This window comes from Pseudophryne corroboree, unplaced genomic scaffold, assembly GCF_028390025.1.
Source record: "Pseudophryne corroboree isolate aPseCor3 unplaced genomic scaffold, aPseCor3.hap2 scaffold_567, whole genome shotgun sequence".
Classification (NCBI taxonomy): domain Eukaryota; kingdom Metazoa; phylum Chordata; class Amphibia; order Anura; family Myobatrachidae; genus Pseudophryne; species Pseudophryne corroboree.
The window spans coordinates 75,150-91,938 of record NW_026970166.1 but is presented as its reverse complement, the minus strand read 5'-3'; the positions used below and the strand labels follow the sequence as shown (position 1 = coordinate 91,938).

General features: G+C 50.1%; 21 non-coding genes and 1 pseudogene across 21 annotated transcripts; all 22 read right to left on the bottom strand.

Annotated features, from left to right (window-relative positions):
- Positions 1-136: 136 nt before the first annotated feature.
- On the bottom strand, positions 137-300 carry LOC135033183 (U1 spliceosomal RNA). Its single transcript, XR_010228593.1, has one exon. It is a non-coding gene; the product is annotated as a U1 spliceosomal RNA (small nuclear RNA).
- Positions 301-974: 674 nt separating this feature from the next.
- Positions 975-1,137, bottom strand: LOC135033032 (U1 spliceosomal RNA). Its single transcript, XR_010228476.1, has one exon. It is a non-coding gene; the product is annotated as a U1 spliceosomal RNA (small nuclear RNA).
- A 152-nt stretch (positions 1,138-1,289) lies between these two features.
- LOC135033101 (U1 spliceosomal RNA) lies at positions 1,290-1,453 on the bottom strand. Its single transcript, XR_010228531.1, has one exon. It is a non-coding gene; the product is annotated as a U1 spliceosomal RNA (small nuclear RNA).
- A 2,423-nt stretch (positions 1,454-3,876) lies between these two features.
- LOC135033122 (U1 spliceosomal RNA) lies at positions 3,877-4,040 on the bottom strand. Its single transcript, XR_010228543.1, has one exon. It is a non-coding gene; the product is annotated as a U1 spliceosomal RNA (small nuclear RNA).
- A 152-nt stretch (positions 4,041-4,192) lies between these two features.
- Positions 4,193-4,356, bottom strand: LOC135032995 (U1 spliceosomal RNA). Its single transcript, XR_010228441.1, has one exon. It is a non-coding gene; the product is annotated as a U1 spliceosomal RNA (small nuclear RNA).
- Positions 4,357-5,026: 670 nt separating this feature from the next.
- On the bottom strand, positions 5,027-5,190 carry LOC135033087 (U1 spliceosomal RNA). The gene has a single exon (XR_010228523.1). It is a non-coding gene; the product is annotated as a U1 spliceosomal RNA (small nuclear RNA).
- Positions 5,191-6,025: 835 nt separating this feature from the next.
- LOC135033094 (U1 spliceosomal RNA) lies at positions 6,026-6,161 on the bottom strand (annotated as a pseudogene).
- Positions 6,162-6,313: 152 nt separating this feature from the next.
- Positions 6,314-6,477, bottom strand: LOC135033089 (U1 spliceosomal RNA). The gene has a single exon (XR_010228525.1). It is a non-coding gene; the product is annotated as a U1 spliceosomal RNA (small nuclear RNA).
- A 674-nt stretch (positions 6,478-7,151) lies between these two features.
- On the bottom strand, positions 7,152-7,314 carry LOC135033044 (U1 spliceosomal RNA). Its single transcript, XR_010228488.1, has one exon. It is a non-coding gene; the product is annotated as a U1 spliceosomal RNA (small nuclear RNA).
- Positions 7,315-7,466: 152 nt separating this feature from the next.
- On the bottom strand, positions 7,467-7,630 carry LOC135033179 (U1 spliceosomal RNA). Its single transcript, XR_010228589.1, has one exon. It is a non-coding gene; the product is annotated as a U1 spliceosomal RNA (small nuclear RNA).
- A 674-nt stretch (positions 7,631-8,304) lies between these two features.
- On the bottom strand, positions 8,305-8,467 carry LOC135033073 (U1 spliceosomal RNA). The gene has a single exon (XR_010228512.1). It is a non-coding gene; the product is annotated as a U1 spliceosomal RNA (small nuclear RNA).
- Positions 8,468-8,619: 152 nt separating this feature from the next.
- Positions 8,620-8,783, bottom strand: LOC135033077 (U1 spliceosomal RNA). The gene has a single exon (XR_010228516.1). It is a non-coding gene; the product is annotated as a U1 spliceosomal RNA (small nuclear RNA).
- A 674-nt stretch (positions 8,784-9,457) lies between these two features.
- LOC135033029 (U1 spliceosomal RNA) lies at positions 9,458-9,620 on the bottom strand. Its single transcript, XR_010228473.1, has one exon. It is a non-coding gene; the product is annotated as a U1 spliceosomal RNA (small nuclear RNA).
- A 152-nt stretch (positions 9,621-9,772) lies between these two features.
- Positions 9,773-9,936, bottom strand: LOC135033182 (U1 spliceosomal RNA). Its single transcript, XR_010228592.1, has one exon. It is a non-coding gene; the product is annotated as a U1 spliceosomal RNA (small nuclear RNA).
- Positions 9,937-10,610: 674 nt separating this feature from the next.
- On the bottom strand, positions 10,611-10,773 carry LOC135033031 (U1 spliceosomal RNA). The gene has a single exon (XR_010228475.1). It is a non-coding gene; the product is annotated as a U1 spliceosomal RNA (small nuclear RNA).
- A 152-nt stretch (positions 10,774-10,925) lies between these two features.
- Positions 10,926-11,089, bottom strand: LOC135033064 (U1 spliceosomal RNA). The gene has a single exon (XR_010228506.1). It is a non-coding gene; the product is annotated as a U1 spliceosomal RNA (small nuclear RNA).
- A 2,415-nt stretch (positions 11,090-13,504) lies between these two features.
- On the bottom strand, positions 13,505-13,668 carry LOC135033121 (U1 spliceosomal RNA). The gene has a single exon (XR_010228541.1). It is a non-coding gene; the product is annotated as a U1 spliceosomal RNA (small nuclear RNA).
- Positions 13,669-13,820: 152 nt separating this feature from the next.
- LOC135032984 (U1 spliceosomal RNA) lies at positions 13,821-13,984 on the bottom strand. The gene has a single exon (XR_010228430.1). It is a non-coding gene; the product is annotated as a U1 spliceosomal RNA (small nuclear RNA).
- A 670-nt stretch (positions 13,985-14,654) lies between these two features.
- LOC135033086 (U1 spliceosomal RNA) lies at positions 14,655-14,818 on the bottom strand. The gene has a single exon (XR_010228522.1). It is a non-coding gene; the product is annotated as a U1 spliceosomal RNA (small nuclear RNA).
- Positions 14,819-14,970: 152 nt separating this feature from the next.
- Positions 14,971-15,134, bottom strand: LOC135033020 (U1 spliceosomal RNA). Its single transcript, XR_010228464.1, has one exon. It is a non-coding gene; the product is annotated as a U1 spliceosomal RNA (small nuclear RNA).
- Positions 15,135-15,805: 671 nt separating this feature from the next.
- On the bottom strand, positions 15,806-15,968 carry LOC135033078 (U1 spliceosomal RNA). Its single transcript, XR_010228517.1, has one exon. It is a non-coding gene; the product is annotated as a U1 spliceosomal RNA (small nuclear RNA).
- Positions 15,969-16,120: 152 nt separating this feature from the next.
- On the bottom strand, positions 16,121-16,284 carry LOC135032979 (U1 spliceosomal RNA). The gene has a single exon (XR_010228425.1). It is a non-coding gene; the product is annotated as a U1 spliceosomal RNA (small nuclear RNA).
- Between the last annotated feature and the right edge of the window lie 505 nt (positions 16,285-16,789).

Here is a 16,789-nt window from a genome sequence, read left to right as displayed (position 1 = left end):
GGGGAGGGTCGCTGCTCGGGTACCCCCCTGTCAAGTGAAGGAGATCCAACTGAGGCAGCACAATGGAACTCTCGAAAGAAGAACAAGGCTAGAGGAAAATCTGAGACAAAGAAATCTGACTTTTACCAGAGCTGACCAGAGGAAAGCACAAACACAGTCCCCCACTACCACAAATAATGCAGTCAAGTTTCCCACATTTGGGGAAATCACAGGGGTCAGCATACCCAAAATGCAATGAATGAACCTCACCCTGGGAGAACAATCTTCATGACCATGGTATCTCCTATGCAAAATAAGTATGATTTGGAATAGGGCTGGGGAGGGCCGCTGCTCATGCACATCTCTGTCAAGTAAAGGAGATTCAACTGAGGCAGCACAAGGGAACTCTCATCTGGGGACAACAACTGCAGGGAGAACACATATTTTCAGATGAACATGGGAGGGCAGAAGGCTGCCTAATACTGAAGCACCCCCAAACAACAAACCAAATGCAACAACTAGTGCAAGCATTCCTGGGGGAAGTTCTGCAGAAGACGGATTTGCATACGGTGATGTCATCCAAGCAGTGGGTCAAAGTTGGCTTCAACCCTCATCTGCATATGAAAAGAGAAAAGGGGCGTGCAGGGCATGGCGGCCTTTTGCGGTGCTTGGATGACCCCTAGTTCGCATTAAACACCTCCACCCTCCTTTGGTGTGGGGCTCATGTTGGCCATGCCCCATCCCCTGAAGCATTCAAGCTGATTTCTTGCAGCAGCTGGGCACTGTAACAGCTCCAGAGCTGCTCTGTAAGGCAAGTAAAAGGGTGTGGGCCCTGCAGCACTACCTGTAGTTTGCATTGTGCATTGGAAGGCACAAAGTAAGCAGACGGGAGGAGAAGTCAGGATAGTGCACAAGGGTATAGAAGGGAGCGGTTGAAGAAAAGAGAAGTGGAAACAGACAGCAAACTAGGCTGGAGAGAGACCATAGACAAAGAGATCTGAATTATACGAGAGCCGACCAGGGGAAACACAAATTATGCAGTCAAGTTTCCCACATTTGGGGAAATCGCAGGGGCAGCACACCCAGAGTGCAATGGGTGAGCCTTGCCCTGGGAGAAGCACCTTCATGATCATAGTATCTCACCTGGCAGGTAAGTAGGAGTTGGGCTAGAGCTGGGGAGGGTCGCTGTTCGGGCACCCCCCTGTCAAGTGAAAGAGATCCAACTGAGGCAGCACAAGGGAACTCTCGAAAGAAGAACAAGGCTAGAGGAAGATCTGAGACAAAGAAATCTGACTTTTACCAGAGCTGACCAGAGGAAAGCACAAACACAGTCCCCCACTACCACAAATAATGCAGTCGAGTTTCCCACATTTGGGAAAATCACAGGGGTCAGCATACCCAGAATGCAATGAATGAACCTCACCCTGGGAGAACAATCTTCATGACCATGGTATCTCCTATGCAAAATAAGTATGATTTGGGATAGGGCTGGTGAGGGCCGCTGCTCAGGCACATCTCTGTCAAGTAAAGGAGATTCAACTGAGGCAGCACAAGGGAACTCTCATCTGGGGACAACAACTGCAGGGAGACCACATCTTTTCAGATGAACATGGGAGGGCGGAAGGCTGCCTAATACTGAAGCACCATCAAATATCAAACCATATGCAACAACTAGTACAAGCACTCCTTGGGGAAGGTCTGCAGCAGACGGATTTGCATACGGTGATGTTATCCAAGCAGTGGGCCAAAGTTGACTGGAACCCTCATCTGCATATGAAAAGAGAAAAGGGGCATGCAGGGCATGGCGGCCTTTTGCAGTGCTTGGATGACCCCTAGTTCGCATTAAACACCCCCACCCTCCTTTGGTGTGGGGCTCATGTTGGCCATGCCCCATCCCCTGAAGCATTCAAGCTGATTTCTTGCAGCAGCTGGGCACTGTAACAGCTCCAGAGCTGCTCTGTAAGGCAAGTAAAAGGGTGTGGGCCCTGCAGCACCACCTGTTGTTCGCATTGTGCGTTGGAAGGCACAAATTAAGCAGACGGGAGGAGAAGTCAGGATAGTGCGCAAGGGCATACTTTTCTCTTAGTCCGGGGGCAAGGCTTCAAAATGGGGTCTGCAACGGAGGAGACACAGGGGGCGTGGTCACAGCAGCTTTTCTCTACAGCCTGCACCAGCAGGAGCCTACACCATTTTTTATGATCACGCTGAACTGCAGTGCGACTGCAATTACAGCATGGTCAAGAAGGGAGGCGTCATGCTGGGTGGCCATGCCCTGTCACTGTGCAGGAGCCAGCACAGCTCACACACTAGTCCCCGGGTGCAGCCCCCAACCCCCGGGACACCCGGAGCAACAAAATGTAGATTCAGGCCACCAGGCCACGCCCCTACCTATGAAACCATGCCTCCTTTTTACCATTGCGCTGTTTATCTGCGCGCACTGCATTACAATCTCCCTCGCCACCTTTCTGGGTGTCACCAGTGATAGTGACACCTCTGCCATGCTTGTAGCAGCTGGTCCTAAGATCTACGCCTCAAGCCCTGAGTGTTTGCCCTTGTGACTTGTTGATCATCATAGCGAAGCAGATGCTTACAGAAAACTGCAGGGGCTTAGATTGAAAATAAAAAAATTGATGGGTATAAGGTAGAGAGGAGCGGGTTCGGTTCTCCGAGAACCGAATTCCCCACGAACTCCACGTGGTTTACACTGGTCCGAGGCAGGCTCGGTTGTTCCCGCCTGACTCGGAAAACCTGAACAAGGGAAATGTCATCATCCCGCTGTCGGATTCTTGCGAGATTCGGATTCCATATAAAGAGCTGCGCGTTGCTGCCATTTTTACTCGTGCATTGAAGAGAGAGCGGAGAGGACGTGGCTATGTTCTCTCAGTGGAAATCTCAATATCAGTGCTCAGTATCAGTGGTTACTTATTGCTGCTCAGTAATACTAGTAGTGTGTCTCTCCTGCTCAGTGTCAGTTCTCAGTAGTATCCTCATCAGTGCTCAGTATCACTGCTCATTGTCTTGTGCTGCATTGTGGTGCTCAGCATACTACAGTACATTACTAATAGTCCAGTGCTGCATCTTGCTGCTCAGTGTCAGTTCTAGTATCCTCATCAGTGCTCACTATCACTGCTCATTGCATTGTGGTGTTCTGTATACTACAGTAACATAGTAATATAGTATATATAGAGGAGCGGGTTCGGTTCTCCGAGAACCGAATTCCCGACGAACTCCACGTGGTTTACACTGGTCCGTGGCAGGCTCGGTTGTTCCCGCCTGACTCGGAAAACCTGAACAAGGGAAAATGTCATCATCCCGCTGTCGGATTCTCGCGAGATTCGGATTCCATATAAAGAGCTGCGCGTTGCCGCCATTTTTACTCGTGCATTGAAGAGAGAGCGGAGAGGACGTGGCTATGTTCTCTCAGTGGAAATCTCAATATCAGTGCCCAGTATCAGTGGTTACTTATTGCTGCTCAGTAATACTAGTAGTGTGTCTCTCCTGCTCAGTGTCAGTTCTCAGTAGTATCCTCATCAGTGCTCAGTATCACTGCTCATTGTCTTGTGCTGCATTGTGGTGCTCAGCATACAACAGTACATTACTAATAGTCCAGTGCTGCATCTTGCTGCTCATGTTGGCTATGCCCCAGCCCCTGAAGCATTCAAGCTGATTTCTTGCAGCAGCTGGGCACTGTAACAGCTCCAGAGCTGCTCTGTAAGGCAAGTAAAAGGGTGTTGGCCCTGCAGCACTACCTGTAGTTTGCATTGTGCGTTGGAAGGCACAAAGTAAGCAGACAGGAGAAGTCAGGAGAGTGCACAAGGGCATAGAAGGCAGGGGCTCAAGAAAAGAGAAGTGGAAACAGACAGCAAACTAGGCTGGAGAGAGACCTGAGACAAAGAGATCTGAATTATACGAGTAGCCGACCAGAGGAAACACAAATTATGCAGTCAAGTGTCCCACATTTGGGGAAATCGTAGGAGCAGCACACCCAGAGTGCAATGGGTGAGCCTTGCCCTGGTAGAAGCACCTTCCTGATCATAGTATCTCACTTGGCAGGTAAGTAGGAGTTGGGCTTGAGCTGGGGAGGGTCGCTGCTCGGGCACCCCCCTGTCAAGTGAAGGAGATCCAACTGAGGCAGCACAAGGAAACTCTCAAAAAAAGAACAAGGCTAGAGGAAGATCTGAGACAAAGAAATCTGACTTTTACCAGAGCTGACCAGAGGAAAGCACAAACACAGTCCCCCACTACCACAAATAATGCAGTCGAGTTTCCCACATTTGGGGAAATCACAGGGGTCAGCATACCCAGAATGCAATGAATGAACCTCACCCTGGGAGAACAATCTTCATGACCATGGTATCTCCTATGCAAAATAAGTATGATTTGGGATAGGGCTGGGGAGGGCCGCTGCTCAGGCACATCTCTTTCAAGTAAAGGAGATTCAACTGAGGCAGCACAAGGGTACTCTCATCTGGGGACAACAACTGCAGGGAGAACACATATTTTCAGATGAACATGGGAGAGCTGAAGGCTGCCTAATACTGAAGCACCCCAAACAACAAACCAAATGCAACAACTAGTACAAGCATTCTTGGGGGAAGGTCTGCAGAAGACGGATTTGCATACGGTGATGTCATCCAAGCAGTGGGCCAAAGTTGGCTGGAACCCTCATCTGCATATGAAAAGAGAAAAGGGGTATGCAGGGCATGGCGGCCTTTTGCGGCGCTTGGATGACCCTTAGTTCGCATTAAACACCTCCACCCTCCGTCGGTGTGGGGCTCATGTTGGCTATGCCCCAGCCCCTGAAGCATTCAAGCTGATTTCTTGCAGCAGCTGGGCACTGTAACAGCTCCAGAGCTGCTCTGAAAGGCAAGTAAAAGGGTGTGGGCCCTGCAGCACTACCTGTAGTTTGCATTGTGCGTTGGAAGGCACAAAGTAAGCAGACAGGAGAAGTCAGGAGAGTGCACAAGGGCATAGAAGGCAGCGGCTCAAGAAAAGAGAAGTGGAAACAGACAGCAAACTAGGCTGGAGAGAGACCTGAGACAAAGAGATCTGAATTATACGAGTAGCCGACTAGAGGAAACACAAATTATGCAGTCAAGTGTCCCACATTTGGGGAAATCGTAGGAGCAGCACACCCAGAGTGCAATGGGTGAGCCTTGCCCTGGGAGAAGCACCTTCCTGATCATAGTATCTCACCTGGCAGGTAAGTAGGAGTTGGGCTAGAGATGGGGAGGGTCGCTGCTCGGGCACCCCCCTGTCAAGTGAAGTTCTGCAGAAGACGGATTTGCATACGGTGATGTCATCCAAGCAGTGGGTCAAAGTTGGCTTCAACCCTCATCTGCATATGAAAAGAGAAAAGGGGCGTGCAGGGCATGGCGGCCTTTTGCGGTGCTTGGATGACCCCTAGTTCGCATTAAACACCTCCACCCTCCTTTGGTGTGGGGCTCATGTTGGCCATGCCCCATCCCCTGAAGATGAACATGGGAGGGCAGAAGGCTGCCTAATACTGAAGCACCCCCAAACAACAAACCAAATGCAACAACTAGTGCAAGCATTCCTGGGGGAAGGCCTGCCGCAGATGGATTTGCATATGGTGATGTCATCCAAGCAGTGGGTCAAAGTTGGCTTCAACCCTCGTCTGCATATGAAAAGAGAAAAGGGGCGTGCAGGGCATGGTGGCCTTTTGCGGCGCTTGGCTGACCCCTAGTTTGCATTAAACACCTCCACCCTCCTTTGGTGTGGGGCTCATGTTGGCTATGCCCCAGCCCCTGAAGCATTCAAGCTGATTTCTTGCAGCAGCTGGGCACTGTAACAGCTCCAGAGCTGCTCTGTAAGGCAAGTAAAAGGGTGTGGGCCCTGCAGCACTACCTGTAGTTTGCATTGTGCATTGGAAGGCACAAAGTAAGCAGACGGGAGGAGAAGTCAGGATAGTGCACAAGGGTATAGAAGGGAGCGGCTGAAGAAAAGAGAAGTGGAAACAGACAGCAAACTAGGCTGGAGAGAGACCTGAGACAAAGAGATCTGAATTATACGAGAGCCGACGAGGGGAAACACAAATTATGCAGTCAAGTTTCCCACATTTGGGGAAATCGCAGGAGCAGCACACCCAGAGTGCAATGGTTGAGCCTTGCCCTGGGAGAAGCACCTTCATGATCATAGTATCTCACCTGGCAGGTAAGTAGGAGTTGGGCTAGAGCTGGGGAGGGTCGCTGCTCGGGTTCCCCCCTGTGAAGTGAAGGAGATCCAACTGAGGCAGCACCAGGGAACTCTCGAAAGAAGAACAAGGCTAGAGGAAGATCTGAGACAAAGAAATCTGACTTTTACCAGAGCTGACCAGAGGAAAGCACAAACACAGTCCCCCACTACCACAAATAATGCAGTCGAGTTTCCCACATTTGGGAAAATCACAGGGGTCAGCATACCCAGAATGCAATGAATGAACCTCACCCTGGGAGAACAATCTTCATGACCATGGTATCTCCTATGCAAAATAAGTATGATTTGGGATAGGGCTGGTGAGGGCAGCTGCTCAGGCACATCTCTGTCAAGTAAAGGAGATTCAACTGAGGCAGCACAAGTGAACTCTCATCTGGGGACAACAACTGCAGGGAGACCACATCTTTTCAGATGAACATGGGAGGGCGGAAGGCTGCCTAATACTGAAGCACCATCAAATATCAAACCATATGCAACAACTAGTACAAGCACTCCTGGGGGAAGGTCTGCAGCAGACGGATTTGCATACGGTGATGTTATCCAAGCAGTGGGCCAAAGTTGACTGGAACCCTCATCTGCATATGAAAAGAGAAAAGGGGCATGCAGGGCATGGCGGCCTTTTGCAGTGCTTGGATGACCCCTAGTTCGCATTAAACACCTCCCCCCTCCTTTGGTGTGGGGCTCATGTTGGCCATGCCCCATCCCCTGAAGCATTCAAACTGATTTCTTGCAGCAGCTGGGCACTGTAACAGCTCCAGAGCTGCTCTGTAAGGCAAGTAAAAGGGTGTGGGCCCTGCAGCACTACCTGTAGTTTGCATTGTGCATTGGAAGGCACAAAGTAAGCAGACGGGAGGAGAAGTCAGGATAGTGCACAAGGGTATAGAAGGGAGCGGCTGAAGAAAAGAGAAGTGGAAACAGACAGCAAACTAGGCTGGAGAGAGACCTGAGACAAATAGATCTGAATTATACGAGAGCCGACCAGGGGAAACACAAATTATGCAGTCAAGTTTCCCACATTTGGGGAAATCGCAGGGGCAGCACACCCAGAGTGCAATGGGTGAGCCTTGCCCTGGGAGAAGCACCTTCATGATCATAGTATCTCACCTGGCAGGTAAGTAGGAGTTGGGCTAGAGCTGGGGAGGGTCGCTGCTCGGGTACCCCCCTGTCAAGTGAAGGAGATCCAACTGAGGCAGCACAATGGAACTCTCGAAAGAAGAACAAGGCTAGAGGAAAATCTGAGACAAAGAAATCTGACTTTTACCAGAGCTGACCAGAGGAAAGCACAAACACAGTCCCCCACTACCACAAATAATGCAGTCAAGTTTTCCACATTTGGGGAAATCACAGGGGTCAGCATACCCAAAATGCAATGAATGAACCTCACCCTGGGAGAACAATCTTCATGACCATGGTATCTCCTATGCAAAATAAGTATGATTTGGAATAGGGCTGGGGAGGGCCGCTGCTCATGCACATCTCTGTCAAGTAAAGGAGATTCAACTGAGGCAGCACAAGGGAACTCTCATCTGGGGACAACAACTGCAGGGAGAACACATATTTTCAGAAGAACATGGGAGGGCAGAAGGCTGCCTAATACTGAAGCACCCCCAAACAACAAACCAAATGCAACAACTAGTGCAAGCATTCCTGGGGGAAGTTCTGCAGAAGACGGATTTGCATACGGTGATGTCATCCAAGCAGTGGGTCAAAGTTGGCTTCAACCCTCATCTGCATTTGAAAAGAGAAAAGGGGCGTGCAGGGCATGGCGGCCTTTTGCGGTGCTTGGATAACCCCTAGTTCGCATTAAACACCTCCACCCTCCTTTGGTGTGGGGCTCATGTTGGCCATGCCCCATCCCCTGAAGCATTCAAGCTGATTTCTTGCAGCAGCTGGGCACTGTAACAGCTCCAGAGCTGCTCTGTAAGGCAAGTAAAAGGGTGTGGGCCCTGCAGCACTACCTGTAGTTTGCATTGTGCATTGGAAGGCACAAAGTAAGCAGACGGGAGGAGAAGTCAGGATAGTGCACAAGGGTATAGAAGGGAGCGGTTGAAGAAAAGAGAAGTGGAAACAGACAGCAAACTAGGCTGGAGAGAGACCTGAGACAAAGAGATCTGAATTATACGAGAGCCGACCAGGGGAAACACAAATTATGCAGTCAAGTTTCCCACATTTGGGGAAATCGCAGGGGCAGCACTCCCAGAGTGCAATGGGTGAGCCTTGCCCTGGGAGAAGCACCTTCATGATCATAGTATCTCACCTGGCAGGTAAGTAGGAGTTGGGCTAGAGCTGGGGAGGGTCGCTGTTCGGGCACCCCCCTGTCAAGTGAAAGAGATCCAACTGAGGCAGCACAAGGGAACTCTCGAAAGAAGAACAAGGCTAGAGGAAGATCTGAGACAAAGAAATCTGACTTTTACCAGAGCTGACCAGAGGAAAGCACAAACACAGTCCCCCACTACCACAAATAATGCAGTCGAGTTTCCCACATTTGGGAAAATCACAGGGGTCAGCATACCCAGAATGCAATGAATGAACCTCACCCTGGGAGAACAATCTTCATGACCATGGTATCTCCTATGCAAAATAAGTATGATTTGGGATAGGGCTGGTGAGGGCAGCTGCTCAGGCACATCTCTGTCAAGTAAAGGAGATTCAACTGAGGCAGCACAAGTGAACTCTCATCTGGGGACAACAACTGCAGGGAGACCACATCTTTTCAGATGAACATGGGAGGGCGGAAGGCTGCCTAATACTGAAGCACCATCAAATATCAAACCATATGCAACAACTAGTACAAGCACTCCTGGGGGAAGGTCTGCAGCAGACGGATTTGCATACGGTGATGTTATCCAAGCAGTGGGCCAAAGTTGACTGGAACCCTCATCTGCATATGAAAAGAGAAAAGGGGCATGCAGGGCATGGCGGCCTTTTGCAGTGCTTGGATGACCCCTAGTTCGCATTAAACACCTCCCCCCTCCTTTGGTGTGGGGCTCATGTTGGCCATGCCCCATCCCCTGAAGCATTCAAGCTGATTTCTTGCAGCAGCTGGGCACTGTAACAGCTCCAGAGCTGCTCTGTAAGGCAAGTAAAAGGGTGTGGGCCCTGCAGCACTACCTGTAGTTTGCATTGTGCATTGGAAGGCACAAAGTAAGCAGACGGGAGGAGAAGTCAGGATAGTGCACAAGGGTATAGAAGGGAGCGGCTGAAGAAAAGAGAAGTGGAAACAGACAGCAAACTAGGCTGGAGAGAGACCTGAGACAAATAGATCTGAATAATACGAGAGCCGACCAGGGGAAACACAAATTATGCAGTCAAGTTTCCCACATTTGGGGAAATCGCAGGGGCAGCACACCCAGAGTGCAATGGGTGAGCCTTGCCCTGGGAGAAGCACCTTCATGATCATAGTATCTCACCTGGCAGGTAAGTAGGAGTTGGGCTAGAGCTGGGGAGGGTCGCTGCTCGGGTACCCCCCTGTCAAGTGAAGGAGATCCAACTGAGGCAGCACAATGGAACTCTCGAAAGAAGAACAAGGCTAGAGGAAAATCTGAGACAAAGAAATCTGACTTTTACCAGAGCTGACCAGAGGAAAGCACAAACACAGTCCCCCACTACCACAAATAATGCAGTCAAGTTTCCCACATTTGGGGAAATCACAGGGGTCAGCATACCCAAAATGCAATGAATGAACCTCACCCTGGGAGAACAATCTTCATGACCATGGTATCTCCTATGCAAAATAAGTATGATTTGGAATAGGGCTGGGGAGGGCCGCTGCTCATGCACATCTCTGTCAAGTAAAGGAGATTCAACTGAGGCAGCACAAGGGAACTCTCATCTGGGGACAACAACTGCAGGGAGAACACATATTTTCAGATGAACATGGGAGGGCAGAAGGCTGCCTAATACTGAAGCACCCCCAAACAACAAACCAAATGCAACAACTAGTGCAAGCATTCCTGGGGGAAGTTCTGCAGAAGACGGATTTGCATACGGTGATGTCATCCAAGCAGTGGGTCAAAGTTGGCTTCAACCCTCATCTGCATATGAAAAGAGAAAAGGGGCGTGCAGGGCATGGCGGCCTTTTGTGGTGCTTGGATGACCCCTAGTTCGCATTAAACACCTCCACCCTCCTTTGGTGTGGGGCTCATGTTGGCCATGCCCCATCCCCTGAAGCATTCAAGCTGATTTCTTGCAGCAGCTGGGCACTGTAACAGCTCCAGAGCTGCTCTGTAAGGCAAGTAAAAGGGTGTGGGCCCTGCAGCACTACCTGTAGTTTGCATTGTGCATTGGAAGGCACAAAGTAAGCAGACGGGAGGAGAAGTCAGGATAGTGCACAAGGGTATAGAAGGGAGCGGTTGAAGAAAAGAGAAGTGGAAACAGACAGCAAACTAGGCTGGAGAGAGACCTGAGACAAAGAGATCTGAATTATACGAGAGCCGACCAGGGGAAACACAAATTATGCAGTCAAGTTTCCCACATTTGGGGAAATCGCAGGGGCAGCACACCCAGAGTGCAATGGGTGAGCCTTGCCCTGGGAGAAGCACCTTCATGATCATAGTATCTCACCTGGCAGGTAAGTAGGAGTTGGGCTAGAGCTGGGGAGGGTCGCTGTTCGGGCACCCCCCTGTCAAGTGAAAGAGATCCAACTGAGGCAGCACAAGGGAACTCTCGAAAGAAGAACAAGGCTAGAGGAAGATCTGAGACAAAGAAATCTGACTTTTACCAGAGCTGACCAGAGGAAAGCACAAACACAGTCCCCCACTACCACAAATAATGCAGTCGAGTTTCCCACATTTGGGAAAATCACAGGGGTCAGCATACCCAGAATGCAATGAATGAACCTCACCCTGGGAGAACAATCTTCATGACCATGGTATCTCCTATGCAAAATAAGTATGATTTGGGATAGGGCTGGTGAGGGCCGCTGCTCAGGCACATCTCTGTCAAGTAAAGGAGATTCAACTGAGGCAGCACAAGGGAACTCTCATCTGGGGACAACAACTGCAGGGAGACCACATCTTTTCAGATGAACATGGGAGGGCGGAAGGCTGCCTAATACTGAAGCACCATCAAATATCAAACCATATGCAACAACTAGTACAAGCACTCCTTGGGGAAGGTCTGCAGCAGACGGATTTGCATACGGTGATGTTATCCAAGCAGTGGGCCAAAGTTGACTGGAACCCTCATCTGCATATGAAAAGAGAAAAGGGGCATGCAGGGCATGGCGGCCTTTTGCAGTGCTTGGATGACCCCTAGTTCGCATTAAACACCCCCACCCTCCTTTGGTGTGGGGCTCATGTTGGCCATGCCCCATCCCCTGAAGCATTCAAGCTGATTTCTTGCAGCAGCTGGGCACTGTAACAGCTCCAGAGCTGTTCTGTAAGGCAAGTAAAAGGGTGTGGGCCCTGCAGCACCACCTGTTGTTCGCATTGTGCGTTGGAAGGCACAAATTAAGCAGACGGGAGGAGAAGTCAGGATAGTGCGCAAGGGCATACTTTTCTCTTAGTCCGGGGGCAAGGCTTCAAAATGGGGTCTGCAACGGAGGAGACACAGGGGGCGTGGTCACAGCAGCTTTTCTCTACAGCCTGCACCAGCAGGAGCCTACACCATTTTTTATGATCACGCTGAACTGCAGTGCGACTGCATGGTCAAGAAGGGAGGCGTCATGCTGGGTGGCCATGCCCTGTCACTGTGCAGGAGCCAGCACAGCTCACACACTAGTCCCCGGGTGCAGCCCCCAACCCCCGGGACACCCGGAGCAACAAAATGTAGATTCAGGCCACCAGGCCACGCCCCTACCTATGAAACCATGCCTCCTTTTTACCATTGCGCTGTTTATCTGCGCGCACTGCATTACAATCTCCCTCGCTACCTTTCTGGGTGTCACCAGTGATAGTGACACCTCTGCCATGCTTGTAGCAGCTGGTCCTAAGATCTACGCCTCAAGCCCTGAGTGTTTGCCCTTGTGACTTGTTGATCATCATAGCGAAGCAGATGCTTACAGAAAACTGCAGGGGCTTAGATTGAAAATAAAAAAATTGATGGGTATAAGGTAGAGAGGAGCGGGTTCGGTTCTCCGAGAACCGAATTCCCCACGAACTCCACGTGGTTTACACTGGTCCGAGGCAGGCTCGGTTGTTCCCGCCTGACTCGGAAAACCTGAACAAGGGAAAATGTCATCATCCCGCTGTCGGATTCTTGCGAGATTCGGATTCCATATAAAGAGCTGCGCGTTGCTGCCATTTTTACTCGTGCATTGAAGAGAGAGCGGAGAGGACGTGGCTATGTTCTCTCAGTGGAAATCTCAATATCAGTGCTCAGTATCAGTGGTTACTTATTGCTGCTCAGTAATACTAGTAGTGTGTCTCTCCTGCTCAGTGTCAGTTCTCAGTAGTATCCTCATCAGTGCTCAGTATCACTGCTCATTGTCTTGTGCTGCATTGTGGTGCTCAGCATACTACAGTACATTACTAATAGTCCAGTGCTGCATCTTGCTGCTCAGTGTCAGTTCTAGTATCCTCATCAGTGCTCACTATCACTGCTCATTGCATTGTGGTGTTCTGTATACTACAGTAACATAGTAATATAGTATATATAGAGGAGCGGGTTCGGTTCTCCGAGAACCGAATTCCCGACGAACTCCACGTGGTTTACACTGGTCCGTGGCAGGCTCGGTTGTTCCCGCCTGACTATGAAAACCTGAACATGGGAAAATGTCATCATCCCGCTGTCAGATTCTCGCGAGATTCGGATTCCATATAAAGAGCTGCGCGTTGCCGCCATTTTTACTCGTGCATTGAAGAGAGAGCGGAGAGGACGTGGCTATGTTCTCTCAGTGGAAATCTCAATATCAGTGCCCAGTATCAGTGGTTACTTATTGCTGCTCAGTAATACTAGTAGTGTGTCTCTCCTGCTCAGTGTCAGTTCTCAGTAGTATCCTCATCAGTGCTCAGTATCACTGCTCATTGTCTTGTGCTGCATTGTGGTGCTCAGCATACAACAGTACATTACTAATAGTCCAGTGCTGCATCTTGCTGCTCATGTTGGCTATGCCCCAGCCCCTGAAGCATTCAAGCTGATTTCTTGCAGCAGCTGGGCACTGTAACAGCTCCAGAGCTGCTCTGTAAGGCAAGTAAAAGGGTGTTGGCCCTGCAGCACTACCTGTAGTTTGCATTGTGCGTTGGAAGGCACAAAGTAAGCAGACAGGAGAAGTCAGGAGAGTGCACAAGGGCATAGAAGGCAGGGGCTCAAGAAAAGAGAAGTGGAAACAGACAGCAAACTAGGCTGGAGAGAGACCTGAGACAAAGAGATCTGAATTATACGAGTAGCCGACCAGAGGAAACACAAATTATGCAGTCAAGTGTCCCACATTTGGGGAAATCGTAGGAGCAGCACACCCAGAGTGCAATGGGTGAGCCTTGCCCTGGTAGAAGCACCTTCCTGATCATAGTATCTCACTTGGCAGGTAAGTAGGAGTTGGGCTTGAGCTGGGGAGGGTCGCTGCTCGGGCACCCCCCTGTCAAGTGAAGGAGATCCAACTGAGGCAGCACAAGGAAACTCTCAAAAAAAGAACAAGGCTAGAGGAAGATCTGAGACAAAGAAATCTGACTTTTACCAGAGCTGACCAGAGGAAAGCACAAACACAGTCCCCCACTACCACAAATAATGCAGTCGAGTTTCCCACATTTGGGGAAATCACAGGGGTCAGCATACCCAGAATGCAATGAATGAACCTCACCCTGGGAGAACAATCTTCATGACCATGGTATCTCCTATGCAAAATAAGTATGATTTGGGATAGGGCTGGGGAGGGCCGCTGCTCAGGCACATCTCTTTCAAGTAAAGGAGATTCAACTGAGGCAGCACAAGGGAACTCTCATCTGGGGACAACAACTGCAGGGAGAACACATATTTTCAGATGAACATGGGAGAGCTGAAGGCTGCCTAATACTGAAGCACCCCAAACAACAAACCAAATGCAACAACTAGTACAAGCATTCCTGGGGGAAGGTCTGCAGAAGACGGATTTGCATACGGTGATGTCATCCAAGCAGTGGGCCAAAGTTGGCTGGAACCCTCATCTGCATATGAAAAGAGAAAAGGGGTATGCAGGGCATGGCGGCCTTTTGCGGCGCTTGGATGACCCTTAGTTCGCATTAAACACCTCCACCCTCCGTCGGTGTGGGGCTCATGTTGGCTATGCCCCAGCCCCTGAAGCATTCAAGCTGATTTCTTGCAGCAGCTGGGCACTGTAACAGCTCCAGAGCTGCTCTGAAAGGCAAGTAAAAGGGTGTGGGCCCTGCAGCACTACCTGTAGTTTGCATTGTGCGTTGGAAGGCACAAAGTAAGCAGACAGGAGAAGTCAGGAGAGTGCACAAGGGCATAGAAGGCAGCGGCTCAAGAAAAGAGAAGTGGAAACAGACAGCAAACTAGGCTGGAGAGAGACCTGAGACAAAGAGATCTGAATTATACGAGTAGCCGACTAGAGGAAACACAAATTATGCAGTCAAGTGTCCCACATTTGGGGAAATCGTAGGAGCAGCACACCCAGAGTGCAATGGGTGAGCCTTGCCCTGGGAGAAGCACCTTCCTGATCATAGTATCTCACCTGGCAGGTAAGTAGGAGTTGGGCTAGAGATGGGGAGGGTCGCTGCTCGGGCACCCCCCTGTCAAGTGAAGGAGATCTAACTGAGGCAGCACAAGGAAACTCTCGAAAAAAGAACAAGGCTAGAGGAAGATCTGAGACAAAGAAATCTGTCTTTTACCAGAGCTGACCAGAGGAAAGCACAAACACAGTCCCCCACTACCACAATTAATGCAGTCGAGTTTCCCACATTTGGGGAAATCACAGGGGTCAGCATACCCAGAATGCAATGAATGAACCTCACCCTGGGAGAACAATCTTCATGACCATGGAAACTTCTATGCAAAATAAGTATGATTTGGGATAGGGCTGGGGAGGTCCGCTGCTCATGCACATCTCTGTCAAGTAAAGGAGATTCAACTGAGGCAGCACAAGGGAACTCTCATCTGGGGACAACAACTGCAGGGAGAACACATATTTTCAGATGAACATGGGAGGGCAGAAGGCTGCCTAATACTGAAGCACCCCCAAACAACAAACCAAATGTAACAACTAGTAAAAGCATTCCTGGGAGAAGGTCTGCAGAAGACGGATTTGCATACGGTGATGTCATCCAAGCAGTGGGCCAAAGTTGGCTGGAACCCTCATCTGCATATGAAAAGAGAAAAGGGTTATGCAGGGCATGGCGGCCTTTTGCGGTGCTTGGATGACCCCTAGTTCGCATTAAATACCTCCACCCTCCTTCGGTGTGGGGCTCATGTTGGCTATGCCCCAGCCCCTGAAGCATTCAAGCTGATTTCTTGCAGCAGCTGGGCACTGTAACAGCTCCAGAGCTGCTCTGTACGGCAAGTAAAAGGGTGTGGGCCCTGCAGCACTACCTGTAGTTCGCATTGTGCGTTGGAAGGCACAAAGTAAGCAGACGGGAGAAGTCAGGATAGTGCGCAAGGGCATAGAAGGGAGCGGCTCAAGAAAACAGAAGTGGAAACAGACAGCAAACTAGGCTGGAGAGAGACCTGAGACAAAGAGATCTGAATTATACGAGAGCCGACCAGGGGAAACACAAATTATGCAGTCAAGTTTCCCACATTTGGGGAAATCGCAGGAGCAGCACACCCAGAGTGCAATGGGTGAGCCTTGCCCTGGGAGAAGCACCTTCATGATCATAGTATCTCACCTGGCAGGTATGTAGGAGTTGGGCTAGAGCTGGGGAGGGTCGCTGCTCGGGTACCCCCCTGTCAAGTGAAGGAGGTCAAACTGAGGCAGCACAATGGAACTCTCGAAAGAAGAACAAGGCTAGAGGAAGATCTGAGACAAAGAAATCTGACTTTTACCAGAGCTGACCAGAGGAAAACACAAACACAGTCCCCCACTACCACAAATAATGCAGTTGAGTTTCCCACATTTGGGGAAATCACAGGGGTCAGCATACCCAGAATGCAATGAATGAACCTCACCCTGGGAGAACAATCTTTATGACCATGGTATCTCCTATGCAAAATAAGTATGATTTGAGATAGGGCTGGGGAGGGCCGCTGCTCATGCACATCTCTGTCAAGTAAAGGAGATTCAACTGAGGCAGCACAAGGGAACTCTCATCTGGGGACAACAACTGCCGGGAGAACACATATTTTCAGATGAACATGGGAGGGCAGAAGGCTGCCTAATACTGAAGCACGCCCAAACAACAAACCAAATGCAACAACTAGTACAAGCATTCCTGGGAGAAGGTCTGCAGAAGACGGATTTGCATACGGTGATGTCATCCAAGCAGTGGGCCAAAGTTGGCTGGAACCCTCATCTGCATATGTTGAAGATACAATTTGTGAATTGCATTTAACACTATCTCCCTTTCCTGGGGAGAAGATGGTAGGGCCGATTTGAAAAACCGGCGAGGAGGCACCTCTTCGAATTTCAGCTTGTAACCCTGAGAAACAATTTCTATTGCCTAGGGATCCACCTGCGAATGAACCCAGATGTGGCTGAAAACTCGAAGACGTGCCCCCAACTGGG